Source organism: Pleurodeles waltl, chromosome 3_2, assembly GCF_031143425.1.
Source record: "Pleurodeles waltl isolate 20211129_DDA chromosome 3_2, aPleWal1.hap1.20221129, whole genome shotgun sequence".
In the NCBI taxonomy this organism is placed as follows: Eukaryota; Metazoa; Chordata; class Amphibia; order Caudata; family Salamandridae; genus Pleurodeles; species Pleurodeles waltl.
The window spans coordinates 89234343-89248443 of record NC_090441.1 but is presented as its reverse complement, the minus strand read 5'-3'; the positions used below and the strand labels follow the sequence as shown (position 1 = coordinate 89248443).

Below are 14101 nucleotides of genomic sequence, written 5' to 3'. Positions count from 1 at the left end.
ATCTGCATGATAGCAAGTCCCACAGATGTGAGAGGACAACGCCTGAATTTGGCACCTTCTGCTGAGGGAGCTGAGGATTTGTCTAATGCCAAGAAACCTGCCTCTTTAATGAGAGAGATAAAATTGTGTCTAGCCTTGCAGAACGAGAGCCAGTTCAGGAGAAGCTCAGCGCGTTCACAACATTGGAAGCAGCCACAAAAAAGGATTGGCTATAAAGGAGGACAGCCAAGAGAGAGGCATGTGCAGAAGGGGTTCACCAAACTTTTAGGGCTGTTTTATCTACGCCCGCAATACAAAACTGCTTTGCAGCAACTATAACTCACTTGCTGCAAAACATATAAATAATGGTAGGATCTAACAAGAGAAGTAATAAATAAAATAAATATTCCCTTTAAAACACCTCACTGTTCAATCTCCCATGATGCCTAGCACTGGCAGTACCCTCAGAGTCAGTTATTTTTTCCAAGTAGTATGAGTGGGATCTTAGATCAACCCAGTGAGTTTTAGTCTTTTTTCAATGGAATTTCTTTCACAGACTTCTAATTGTTTACTTCACCAGGCATATTTCAGTTTAAAGACACCTTTTAAACTTGTTTTCATCTATTTCCCCTGCATTTTCCTGTCCGCATGCTGGCACTTTTCTTATTTCGTTAAGTTTCCCTCTTAAGGTAGAGCAAAGGTTGCCACAGACCCTTACCAAGTGCGTGGTCTGCCTTCAAACTTGTCACTCTGTTAAAAATGTGATCGCTGTACCACAATATTGAGACACCAATGAACAAACAAGGCATTGGGCATCAGAAGAAGCTGGAAAATCTCATGTAAAACAAGAAGGAGATAAATGACAAAGTTTCCTGGGAAGAAACTACTTCCACTGCAACTACTTTCCTTACAGACTGCCACATAATGAGATTCAGGAAACGAAAAACTAAAAGAAGAGAAGTCAGACAACATTCCAGCAATAAGATGTGTCATTGGTGTAAGCTAAAGGTATGTTGTTGATTTGTTGGCATCCCTTTCAACATTGAAGCACAAGCACTGTTCTGCATCTGACAAAGCATCGATGATTAAGCACTCCAAGAGGCATCAGGCTGTCTTCGTAACCAGTCCGCAATCCTTCCAACAAGAAATAAGCTGTCTCACTGTCTTTCACTGGTTGTAATCATTCTGTCATTTGTCTCCCCTTCGATTCACTCTGCCTTCTCCTGCAAAAATCTTTATTTTTGATCTGCCTCCTCCTAAAAGGCAAAAGAGCATGTATCTATTAGGTCATACCACTACTCATATGATGAAAATACCTCCTCATCCTGTACTCCGATATCCCTGCCATGCTCTCCTTGAACAATCTCTGTGGCTGCAGATATCACAACATTTTGTGGTCAGAGGAGGCAGTAAGTTGAATATGCTAGAAATATAACAAAAGTCACTCTGTGTGATAATTTAGACTCTCTAACCTTAAGCTTCGCCTAGACCCTTCCTATCTCTGGGCCCAGCTTTTGGGGCTAATGGAAGAGAAGTTTCCATCTCAAGCTGTGGTGAAGGCAGCTGCTCCTCAGTTACAGAGAAATAAAAAACCAGCAGGACCCTGCCTTTCTTAGCATTGATCCTAATACTAGCTAATAGTATCAACAGTGCAGAGAAGACATCCCAGATAAATTAAAAGTTTAATGCAGCAGGGAAGAAAACTAGCATCACAACAGCAACTGCTCCAAAGACAGCCAGTAAGATTGCCCTTTTGGGCAGGTCTAACTTGATGTTATGGCATAGTTTCTAGAGGTTGGCAGGTAACTTGCTGGGAGAATGGAGGCAAGATGTCAATGAAGTGATCCACAGAAACCTTTTCCTTTCCATTTAGATTATCAATGCGGTTATTTTTTTCTGCAGACTAATTCAGCCTGTTATGTATCTCTTCATGATATGTTTTTTGGTTAGGTTTTACTACGCTCAAGCCAGAAGCCTAGCAGAAGTCCCTTAATCAATATTTCTCAGGCTCTGCTCTATTGCCCAACAAACTAAATAACTGATGCAGGGGATGAAAAGTGAGGCAGAAACATTGAAGGTTGTTGGTTTAGAGGAGTAGAAAAAAAATCTTTGAGACCCATTTCAGGGTCTTGAGTATCCTGTAACTTTGAAAGGTCACTGTTGCTATCAACGTCTGAGAGTTCAATCCCCTTTAATGTTACCAGCGACAGCAACCAATCCAAATTTATTTATATATTTGGAAGCAATGGTCTAAAAGTAAGAAATCACAGGTTCATTCCACCATCAAAGAGTAGCCAGTGACTCCTTCAGTGGCCTCTTATCTACCATCCATTGCCTCCCGGCTGTCCATTCCAGTAGTGTGGGGTTCTGTAACTCAACAACCAGTGAAACAATTGGAACACATTGCAGGCAACAAGTGGGTAATAATATATGTGAGATGGATACTCACTTCACTTCAAAGTGCTTCCACCTGCCATTCCACCAAAGATAATGTCAAAGTATTGTAAGAAAGGGCATCATTTTTGGTGTCCCCCCCTTGTTTTCTTATGTATTGTTTTGCTAGCTGTAAAGCTCTGTGCTATGACACTGCTGAACAGTTTATAGATCTCTGTGTTGACCCTAAGACATCTCCTGGGCATTAAAGTGAGCAACTTTACACAACCTATATATATGACAAAAATTATATAGCTGTCAGGGGCACCATTGTGTTCTGGCTGGGCTACCGTTCAAAACACTGTAGTGTCACATGCAAGGGGAAGTGCCTTTGTCATGTAGGAAAACCTGTTTTTCTACAATAACGTCATCCGTAGAGTGTGCCTTGCGATCTGTAGGGGTGCGTTCTTAATACAACAATAAGTGACACACTATACACAGTGAATAAATACTAAGCAGCTCATTACAACTGTGTAGGTTAAGCTACATTTTTCATGAACAGTTTAGGCATGATTAAAATGTTTATTTCACGCCTCCACCTGAGAAAATGCTAGAAAAGATATTGAAAGTTATTTCCACATAGTTCAAAAATCTAATTTAATAGTGAAAGTATATTTTTTATACCTTTAGCGGAACGGCAACTTTATGAAAAAGTTTTTGTGCTGCCTAAGACAGTTCTGATTTAGAACTAGTTTTGTCTCCAAGTCCACTTCAGAGGTGTAATACACATTTCTGTCAGGGAGTTAATGAGCCTGTAATCAGAGAACAGTGGCTTGACCTCTTGCTCCTGAATGTAGAGGCCCTGGAACTTGCCACATAGAGGGATTAGCCATCAAGGAGGGAGATAGGAACAATTGGCAGAAAAACAACAACCTTAATACTTCTTCCTTTGGCTAAATGACAGAAATGTGGCTAGCAGATTCTGCTTCCATGGTCAGCCTAGGCCTTCTTGCTCCAACTTCGACAGGAGCAAAAAACGTTTTTACCCTGATAAGAATGTCTCATCTGTGTAGGGTAATGTCTCATGAAGAGCCAGAGCCCCTTCTGATAAAAGGAAAGAAATAGCCATTGTAGGTTTAGGGCTTTCACTTTTTTTTTTTAACAGAAAAACAAAGAAAAAGTGCTACAAAAGGAGGTTGGCATGAGGCAGGGAAATAGAGTTGAGTGGTATGAATTCTTCAGTCACTGGCAAGCACACTGGATACGAATGCTCCCTCCACCCACCTTCCTCAAAACACTCAGAAAGACAAACACCTGAAGAAAGAAAATCCTCCTTGTAGAGAAGAACTGAAGTACTCTTGACGGCAACCAGGGACTGGAACCTTTCTGCAAGGATTAGGGGCCAGATGTAGCAAGATATGCTTTTGCGACTTGGAAATTGCGAGTTGGTGCGATTCGCAATTTCCAAGTCGCAAAAGCATATGCAGTATGGTGTCTCGGACACCTTCTGCGAATCGCAAGGGGGTCACAAAGACCCACCTCATTAATATTAATGAGGTGGGTCGCAATTTGCGATCCCCTTGCGATTCCCTGCCCTCACAGGGATGGTGGCCTAATGGAGACAGCAGGACCTCCATGTCTGTGACTGCTTTTTCAATAAAGCATGTTTTTTTTTTTTTTGTAATGCAGCCCGTTTTCCTTAAAGGAAAACGAGTGGCATTACAAAAGAAAAATGAGCACTGCCTGCTGAAAAAATATTTTGGGCGACATTCACAAAGGGGAAGGGGTCCCATGGGGACCCCTTCCCTTTTGCGAATGAGTTAGCACCCACTTGACATGGGTGCTTACTGCGAATTCCTTTCCGACCGCGTTCGCGGCCACAAAGCAATTCTGCATCGCAGTGCGAATTGCAAATAGGAAGGGAACACCCCTTCCTATTTGCGAGTCGCATTCCCATTTTGCGAGTCGGTACCGACTCGCAAAATGGGAATGTGCATCGCGATGGCCATTTTGCATGGCGCAAACTGCGAATTTCGCAGTTTGTGCCATGCAAAACGGTTTGTACATCTGGCCCTTGGTGTCTGATCTGTTTGCTTGCTCCAGGGACACAAAAACAGGAGGATTTCTGGCTTCAAGATGGGCCTGCTGCTCACTGAGGACTAGACCTGGTTGGAGAGAAAACTGGTGCTTATATGCTTGCCCTGAGGATCTAGGGTATGCAGGAGTTACCAGAAACAACTTTTCTAGAAGTTGGAGAAAAGTGGGCTGTATTAATTTTTTTCTACTTCTGTAGGACCTGGTAAACAATGCTAAGTCTTGCCCACGGAAGACTCATGCAAAGCAGGCAAGAAACCAGGGTCATCCTGCTCAGAGCGTTCTGCAGTGCTGAAAATAATAAGTTCAGTAGTAGTTCGCAGTGAAGGAAATGCGCCTCATGAAGTGATTACGCTGGAAGGTAAAAACTCAGACCGGGCAAGGCAGCAAATCTCTCTCAATGGCAAAGTGACCTGTGATATTTCAAAATCCAGCTCTGTGCAGCTCTTAGCTCTTTACACTAAAATCAATGGCTTCTTTGGAAGGTTGCTAACGCTGTATCTGACTTCAAGGGAACCTCAACTGCTTCAGCCTTGACCTTTTCCACACTGTAAGACTTTGAGCTTTAAAAAGCAGACTAAGGTTGAATCTTTGACATGGATGCCTTGCATTGCATATTATACATCCGATCATCACAGTTGTCCAGATATCACACACAGGGCCTGCTCAACCCATAACTGAGACTTTACATTGGTGCTTTAGATTGTCTAGGTGCTTTTTGTCTTTAAAATTTAAAATCTCTGGTTTCTCCTTTATGATTTTGATAGTTTCAATATCTTTTGCTTATTAAATGTTTCTTGTTTCTCTAAACTGGTTTACAAAAACAATTTTGTATTTTTTTTCTTTTACTTTAAACCATGCAACTGTAATGAATAAACCACTCAGTACATCTACATTGCCAAATAAAATACTGCTAGTATTTACACCAGAAGAGTTTTCAAATCCTTCTGATGTGAACAGCAGAAGGCTTTTTTTTTGTAAGAAATGAACTTGTGATGTGAAGCAAAAGCTTCACTCACATCCTGAGAATTTTTTTATTTATTTTAGACATGGGCTTATTTCACTTTGACTGGTGCTTGTGGGACATATCTCAGCCCCCAAGCATAGATATAAGCACAAGCAGTACCGATAGAAAGGGAGCAGCATCCCTTTCATAGCAGTATTGATACAATACAACCACACTGACATATAACTAACAAAGACATTGAGTGTTCTTATTAAATAATCAAATCTTGAAGTATGTGGGCCTAGAAGGTGTATGTTGAACCCGCATGTAGCATCAGCCAACAAATGTTTAATCCAATTGGACTTCTTCAAGGTTTAATTATCCTTAAGTCCTTGGGTCGCAAGTCGATATCTAGAAATCTTGATATACATAACGACCATGCCCATTAGTTATGATGGGTCCCAAGAATACATTTTCTTGTTGAAAATTCTACTTCGACTTTCAAATTCTCAGCTAGTCCCAGAAGAAGAGAGTGTTTACATCCATCTTATAAGTGGAGGAGAACGTCACATCGGACTATTCCTCTATTTGTATATTGTCATCTCCAGCGTCGTAAATCCGCGTCGTGTTGATTAGACGCTGGAGATGACAATATGCAGATAGAGGAATAGTACACTTTCTAGGCCCACATACTTCAAGATTTGATTATTTAATAAGAACACCCAATGTCTTTTGTTAGTTATATGTCAGTGTGGTTTTATTGTATCAATTTTGTTATAATGTGTATCTTAGAATATGTGTTTTCTTTAATAAAAATCATTCTTGATATGTAAAGGTATTTATAGGTATGTGTTCATAAGAGAACTGACACCTTTGTTGAGAATGTAAGAACCTTTTTTCTAGGAATTATTTGTACCTCATATCATCTTCCATAAGCCTTAATTGGCTTAATGTATTTCTACATTAAGGACGACTTGTGTGCTCCGCTATTTTCTTCTTTTGTCTATGTAACTGGTCTTCTGCTTTGGGAATTCCGGGATGCACATTATGGCAACAATGTGCTTTCATGTTTAAGCACCTCTAATCATTATTATATTTAAGAATATTATGGGAATGTGCATTGATTTTCTTTTTAGTGTTGCCAAAAATTATTTTGTCCCTTTCATAGCAGTATCTCACTGCAGTAGATCCTTGCGCAGGGATTGCCTCAAAAGGACAAACCCCCCATCCCAAGCAAGGATCTACCTACAAGTCCCTAGTCCCAAGAATTACTTTTTTGGGCAGACGTACCGCTTCGCCAATGAGCAAAAACTAAAAAACTTATTTTTGCTCCCCTGGAGAGGAGAAAGTCCATTGGACAGCAGGGGGCAGGTTGGTGGTGGGGGGAGGTTTACTCACCGCCTTCCCTCCCCTGGAGGGGCTTAAAGCATACTAGCATCTGGGATTGTTATTTTTAAGGGGAGGGTGCCCGCCGACCATAGGCATGTGATCCCCCTACACTTAAAATTAATAGTCCTTCTGCAGCCTGTGGCACAATTGTGGAGGGGGTTACTAGACACCAGGGATATTTTTTTTTTTAAGTGATGGGTACCGCCTGGCAAGGCATTGTTTACTTTTTCTTCTGGAGAAGTGTGGTATTGCAGGGTGTTAGGATTTTTGTGGAACCCCACAGATTTCAGACATTTCCCTCAGAAAAATGTGCAGAGAATTTGTGATTTTTGCCAATGTTTGCAGTTTGCAGGGCATTCTGGGTAAGAACCTAGTGGGATTCATGCCTGTCACACCAACCTGAACTCACAAGGGTGGCTAGTCTTCAGAAATGCCTGCGTTTGGTATGTTTCTCTGGGTTTTGGCTGAGCCTGGGTCAAAATACCGCAACTACCCAGAGCTCCAGAATGGATCTAAATGCATGGCAAATATTTTGACATCTTCACCTTGTATTTTTGGGCCTTTCCAACTGCAGGCAATAGGCTCAGCCACACAAGTGGGATACTGTATTGGCTGGAGAAGTATTGGAAAACAGAGTAGAAGAACATTTGTTATAATCAGTTCAGAGTCTCACCATTTTTGGTGTCTAAATTAAAGCCCGTGTGCAAGAGAGAAAACATTTTCCTAAATGCCTTCTGAATCACAGTAGTATGGGTAACCCCTTGATCAGAGTTGATCAACAAATATTCATGAGTGCATCAGTTCCATCATGCTCCATTTTCATCCATTAGATTTTAATACAGTATATGCATTGCTGCATGATTGGTACTCAGTGAAAAATCATTATAAGGTGCAGCTCAGTTGTGTATTTGTGGACACCCAGCCAACACTATATATGTCTGCAACCAGAACAGTCTGGCAGTTTTAATGGCATATTGTCTATGTAAATCAGCATTCGGGGCAAAAAAATATAGATGAAAACGTCACCTATTCCTATTGCTTACTTTTCTTTTTTTTACTTCATTATTTTTTTTAAATTCCACAATTAGTTTTGTTGGGAAACCATGATTTACACAAAAGACTCCTTGCTGAATTCCGTATATTATCTGCTGTTCAGAAATGCATGGCTTTCTGGGTTCACCAGTGGGTTTCACATGTGTTCCCACCACAAAGTGCAAGGGAGTTGACACAACACAAAAAAATAGAAAAAAAGCAGCTGCCACGTAGAATATGCATCGGTAAATGCAATAGGTTTCGCCTATGTGATTAGTAATAATCTGTTCTGTTGTTTGTTGTAAGTTGTAGCTTGGTGAGCAGTTGTGCAGTGTAAGTTACTGAAACTTCATTAAAGTGTTATGGCCTGTTTATTGAGAAAGGCAATATATTGTGCTGTTACTGGTAGTACTTTAAAGCGGGAAGCTTAGGTAAAGGACGGAGGACAAAAAAAACATGCACCCGACAAGTACACTTGAAATGGATGCAGCCATGGGGAGGTTAGGTAAAGGGCTTTAAAAGCATGCTGCCACAAGAAGGTGGGTTAAAGGGAGTCATAGAAAGACCGAGAAGATTATTTAAAATGCACTGAAGAAAGCCTAAAAAAATCATACAGCTCTCAAGCGTTGTAGAAATAAATATGTGCTGATAGAAGAGATTATATTTGAAAGGAGGAAATTAAATAAAAAAAATAATCAGACATATAAAAAAAAATGCTATTGACAAGCACGCTTTAAATGCATACAGCCACATTGTACAGGCTTAGCCTAAGTACGGTAGAAATAAATGCATGCTGAAAGGACGAGATTACATTAAAAAAGGTTTGGAGAATCAAAAGAAGGACATTTAAAAAAAGAGTTGGACAAACAAACATAATATGCTGATGACAAGCACAATTTAAATGTGTGCAGCCACGCTGTACAGGATAAAAGAAGTTCCACTCACCAAAGCAGATGACAATCAGTACTTGGGCCACGGGTCACTCTTATGAAGAATACACAAGGAGCAACAAGAAATAGAATGCTACAACCAATAGAAAGGGAGGAAAAGTAAAGTGGTAAGCACACAATCAAATAAGAAGTAAGGGAAGAATGTGAGCCCATTTTAAGATATATTACATATAATAGATTTCACCAGTGCAGCACAAGCGAAACCAAAAAATGCAAATTATCGTTTTTTTCCAACCTGTTCTTGAAAGCTCTGAAGATGCTGATTTGAGCTCAGCAAATCTTTTGTTGATATCAACAAAATAGGCTTTCTGGTAGAGCACCTCCCTCCCACCCCCAAAAGAAAACATTTGTTGCTATATTTTGACTACATTCTCCCTTCCCTCAAGGAGATTCTACAAACTCTTGGTAGCTTTACAAAGCATGGAAACATGTTTGGCGGTACCTTCTGTGAAATTAAAGTTATGAAGGCTTAAGTGCAAACTAGTCCAAACTTCAAACAAGCATTATCAAAGCCAATGGGTCAGGCCAATTCAAAAATCAAAGTTCTTGTTCATTGACTAAAGAGTTCATATGTGTGCCTGGGTGAGTGAGTATGAGTTAACATTTGTAGGGATCAGTAAGTGTACTGATGGATGAATGAAGACGTAAGTGACATTGCAGGCTAGGTGAGTGCATACATGAATGAATAATGAGTGAAGGCTGGATGAAAGGATGAGAGAGAGAATTTATGCACACAGATAGGTTACAACAATTTTAGAGGATGAGGCGTCAGACAGCTGTAGTGATAATGTCATCACAGCAACTATAAGTGCCATTATAATGCCAATTCAAGAATAACATCAGAATGCACATATCAAAGCACATGATTTGCCCAGTTAAAACTTTTACTAAAACAATATAAGAAATGTCCTACTAACTCAGTTTAATTGGTAAGTCATCACAAAGTGTAAAATGTTAACCAGACACTAACAATGGACCCAGACAGCTGCAATGCCCGTCTTACTGGTGGCCCCATGAAAGCAAACCACGCTGTTGTGGAAAGATATTCACATAAAAGCCAATATTTGGACTGCAAATGAAGGGAAAATTATAGAAACCCATAAAAAAATACAAAGTCACCAAAGATGGACCTTAAACCTGTGACCCAACTGGATGGAAAGGTTTTTTTTTTTTTTAGATCTGTGCAGCAAGGGACCAAACTGTGGCTCTGGGTTTAGTTGCTGGAAACAGCTGCATTGTTTTGATGATATCTTGTGGGTTGTGAAGTCCTTCCACTCAATATGACATGGAGATGTCCTCCGCTTTACCAAATGTTTCAGCATGCACTGTCTAATCAGTCTATTTAAGTACTATTATTTTCAGAATGAATAGAACAAGGATATTTTGACAATTATTAAAGTAACCATAATACAGTATTCGTAGGGCACGCGTGTAAGACATTTAAGAATTCCTCTGTCTGAATATGGTATGCAAGGATAATATTAATAGTAAATGTTGTGGTTTATACCTGGGGCCTAATATATGCAAAGGACGGACACGTCATTTTAGATAGTCTCTTAACTAGTAATCGTTGAAGCGGAATGCACTGTTAAAGTTAGTCATATCATTCTTTTGACTCTTTTGTTCTCCGCAAAAGGCTACAAATTGCTTTCCGGTAGTGTGGCCCCGTGAAAGAATCGCACAGTAACTAGACCTGCAGGTCCTAATAACATGGTTTTACATATATAAGCTGGTTTATATTGTGGGATCAATAGCTCCCTGCTCCTGCTAATTAAAAAAAAACAAAAAAAAAACTCTCCTTTGCTGAATGTTTCTCCACTTTAAATTTGCCACAAGATGGCCAGCGGCTGTTCGGAAAATATAATAATATGAACAGATTATGTACCCAGCTTTCAGTAATGACTCAGTAGGGGGTCCCCAGATTCCAATAATGATTCAGTGGGGGTCCCCGGGTTCCAGAACTGATAAAGTGGGGGTCCACAGAAGTCGAAAGGTTGGGAACCACTGCCCTAGCTGAAAGATGTGCAGCACTCTTGAGGTTCAAGATATAGAAAACAGGAGACATGCAGCCAGCTGTGGCTTCTTCGCAATGGCAGAGGAGCATCGCCCTACTGGCTCAGAGCCAGCAGCTGAAAAATAAAACAATATTTAATTATCGTTTAATTTTTCAGCTGCAGGCTGAGTCAGTGTGTGCAGGTAGGGGCAGGGCTGGGCCATGAGAGGGGGTAAGGAGGAATGGAGTGCACTTAAGTGTGCATGTCAGTTCAGCCGGCAGTCTTAGGCCGGCCTAACAGACAATCCCAATTCGCTTTCACCAACCCAGCTGTATATGACCAGCCAGGTTAGGAAAACAGCACAGACTCCCTTTGCCTGAGGGATTGGTAAACCAGCCCGCTCAGACTAATCCCTGTGCTGCTCTCATGCTTGGTAATAGCATTAGAGCAGTGCATGGATTTCACAGGGAGTCTTTGAAGCCTCTGGGACAAGGAAAAGGAGTGCAAGGCGGGGAGCAGCACCAGGAGTTTAACCTCCCACCACCCCCTCCTCTACTCCCCCCCTCCACTCCCCCCCCAAAAAAGATGGATAGAGACTAGGGGTCAAAAGCCCTTTTATGTATAGATATATGTGTTACTCTCGTAGGGGATTTCCATGTATAGTCATAAGCACTGAATAGTTCCGCGCGCCTGTGGGGACCCCAGAGCACTGATGTGAAGTATATTCTTAAGTGCAGATACCAGCCCTTTGAAAAAGGTCTGCCAAAAACCACTTAAGAATAACACTGTGCAGCCTATGTGAACAGCTACACAGGCCAAATTGTTGAAAAGAAAGCAGCTGTAGTGTAAATTCACGTTCAAACACCTATTTATTCTAGAAATGTAATAAAAAATACATTCTCATACTTTATTTACACCTCTCATGAGAATAAAACAATGCAGGACAGTGTAGCCCATAGGCTGCCTTTATACAGAATGTAAATAGAGCTGTGCCTTTAAGAAAGTAAAGTCTTCCTGTATCCCATCATGCACAGCAAAAGGCAGTTGCCTCAGTTCTTTTTTCCGGCTCCTTCTGACAGGACCCTGAAGCATTGAGCTCTACTTCACAAAGCTTTTTTGACAGAAAATTCAATTAAAACCTTTTGAATTTCAATTTCACTCGATGTTTTTAATATTGAGTGAACATTTACTAACCTTTTCTTTCAAATTCGGACAGAAATTTAAGGTTTTTCTATTTTAGAATGCCTTCACTTTTTGATAAATGTCCTTCTTGTGGCAGAAAAAATGCTAAAACAGACCCACACCAGGTCTGTATAATTTGCCTTCCATCCAGCCACAAGCCTGACTCCTGTGACATCTGTATAACTTTCTCCAGAAGAACCCTTTGTGACAGGGAGAAAATTCGACTTCAGGCAAGAGAGGACAGGAGAAGAAGTGGTCAATCTGCCACAGAGCGAGGAGAAGGTCTGTCTTCTACCAGGGCTCACCCTGTTTCCTCTGCAACTTCTGCCAGACCTGCTCATAAGCGGCATAGGTCTCCGACGACGTCGAGGGCATCGACGTCGAGACCAGGAACGGCGCCGACATGCTCGCCGTCGAGGACCGGCTCACCGTCGAGAAAGAGGCATCGCTCGACGTCGGCAGCTGTTTCGCCGTCGAGACGGCGTGGACGCTCGCCGTCGAGAAGATCTTGGTCCGGGTCGCCGTCGATGCGACGAGGACGATCGGCGTCGAGGGAGAGTGCTCGCCGTCGAAGACGGTCGCCGTCATCACATCGACGTCGAGGAAGGTCATCGTCGAGAGGATCTCAGCGACGAGGGGAATCAACGTCAAGAGGTACCCGCCGTCACCGTACTTCGACGTCGAGGAGTGTGTCGACGTCGAGGCGACAGTCAAAGAGGCCTAGAAGGGTTTATACCACTTCAGAATCCTCGGCCTCACTCATCCTACTTCTGGCTTTGCCTCAGCTTTCTCCTCAACAGCCGCCGTTGTCGCAGACACCAGTAACACCTGCGGCTCCTCTTCCGGCCCCCCCTTCAGAGTCTGTTCCGATGACTCCAGCGGAATCCATAAGACATTCCAGACATTCCTCTAGACGTTCGTCTTCCTCTCGGCACCATCGACATGAGTCACTTCAGCGATCCTCGCATTCACGTCATATACATTCTTCTTCGTCTACAAGGGACTACTCACGACCCTGTCGGACTCACCGTCCCCGAGAGTGTTCCCCATAGATGACGTGAATACCTTCCAAGAGGTCCTAGTGCGCGGGCGACCAAACTAAATATCCCGCTGGCGGTACCCGCCCCATCGACCTCAGTGATTTTTGAGACTTTACACCAGAGGACATCGTCAAGACCTTTACTTCCACTGGTCCCGGGTCTTCTTGAACCGGCAATGGATATTTTTCTGACACCGGCCACAACAAAATCTGCTCCTTCCAGACTTATTAAAAAGTATCGCCCACCGGAGCAAGACCCTCTATTCCTAAGATCGGACCCGGTGCCGGACTCTGTGGTTATAGTAGCGGCAAAGAAATTACACTCCACATCACCGTCTTCCTCCGGATAAGGAGAGCAGAAAGATCGATGCTGCAGGCCGAAAAGTATGCTCTACCGCAGCCATCACAGTGAAAGCAGCCAGTACCACTGCTTAATTAGGAAGATATGATCGTGCTCTTTGGGACTCTATGCTGCAGTTTGCGGAGCACTTACCCAAGGACAAAAGGGAAGATTTCTTGGAGGTCGTGGGTGAGGGTGCCATGGTTTCCAACCAGATGATAAGCGCTGCTGCTGATTCTTCGGTGCTGTCGGCACATAACTACGCTCATGGAGTAGCGTTAAGATGACACGCATGGTTGCGATTGACATCTCTCAAACCAGAGGCACAACAGAGGATTCAGAATTTACCATTCTCAGGCTCCACCTTGTTCGGCTCTCATGCCGATGACGAGATGTCAAGAATGAAGTCTGAGCTAGACACTTTAAAAGTGGTAGGCATCGAACGCCCAAAGGAACAACGAAAAATATTCCGTCCCTACCAGCGAAGGCTATTCACCCACAGGTATCAGGCACCACACTGGATGTTCTCACAGCAACAGCAGCATCCAAGGGCCTTCTCGACACAGCGAAAGTCGACAACGGGTCGTTCCACGCCGCAAACTCAGGCAACTCGCCAGGCTCCCGCGTCTAAGCCCTGAATCTTTGCTTCCCCCTCCTCCGTTACCCACTCCGGTAGGGGGAAGTATCTCAAATCATCTGGACGAGTGGCTACGCATCACATCAGACGCCTGGGTATTGAAGATTGTGCGAAATGGTTACGCTCTCAGATTCATCAGTCCTCCT

General features: G+C 42.5%; 1 protein-coding gene across 1 annotated transcript in view; it reads left to right on the top strand.

Moving 5' to 3' along the window:
* TSPOAP1 (TSPO associated protein 1) overlaps positions 1-14101 on the top strand; it is a 2439191-nt gene that overhangs the window by 522452 nt on the left and 1902638 nt on the right. The gene's annotated exons all lie outside the window — the stretch shown is intronic.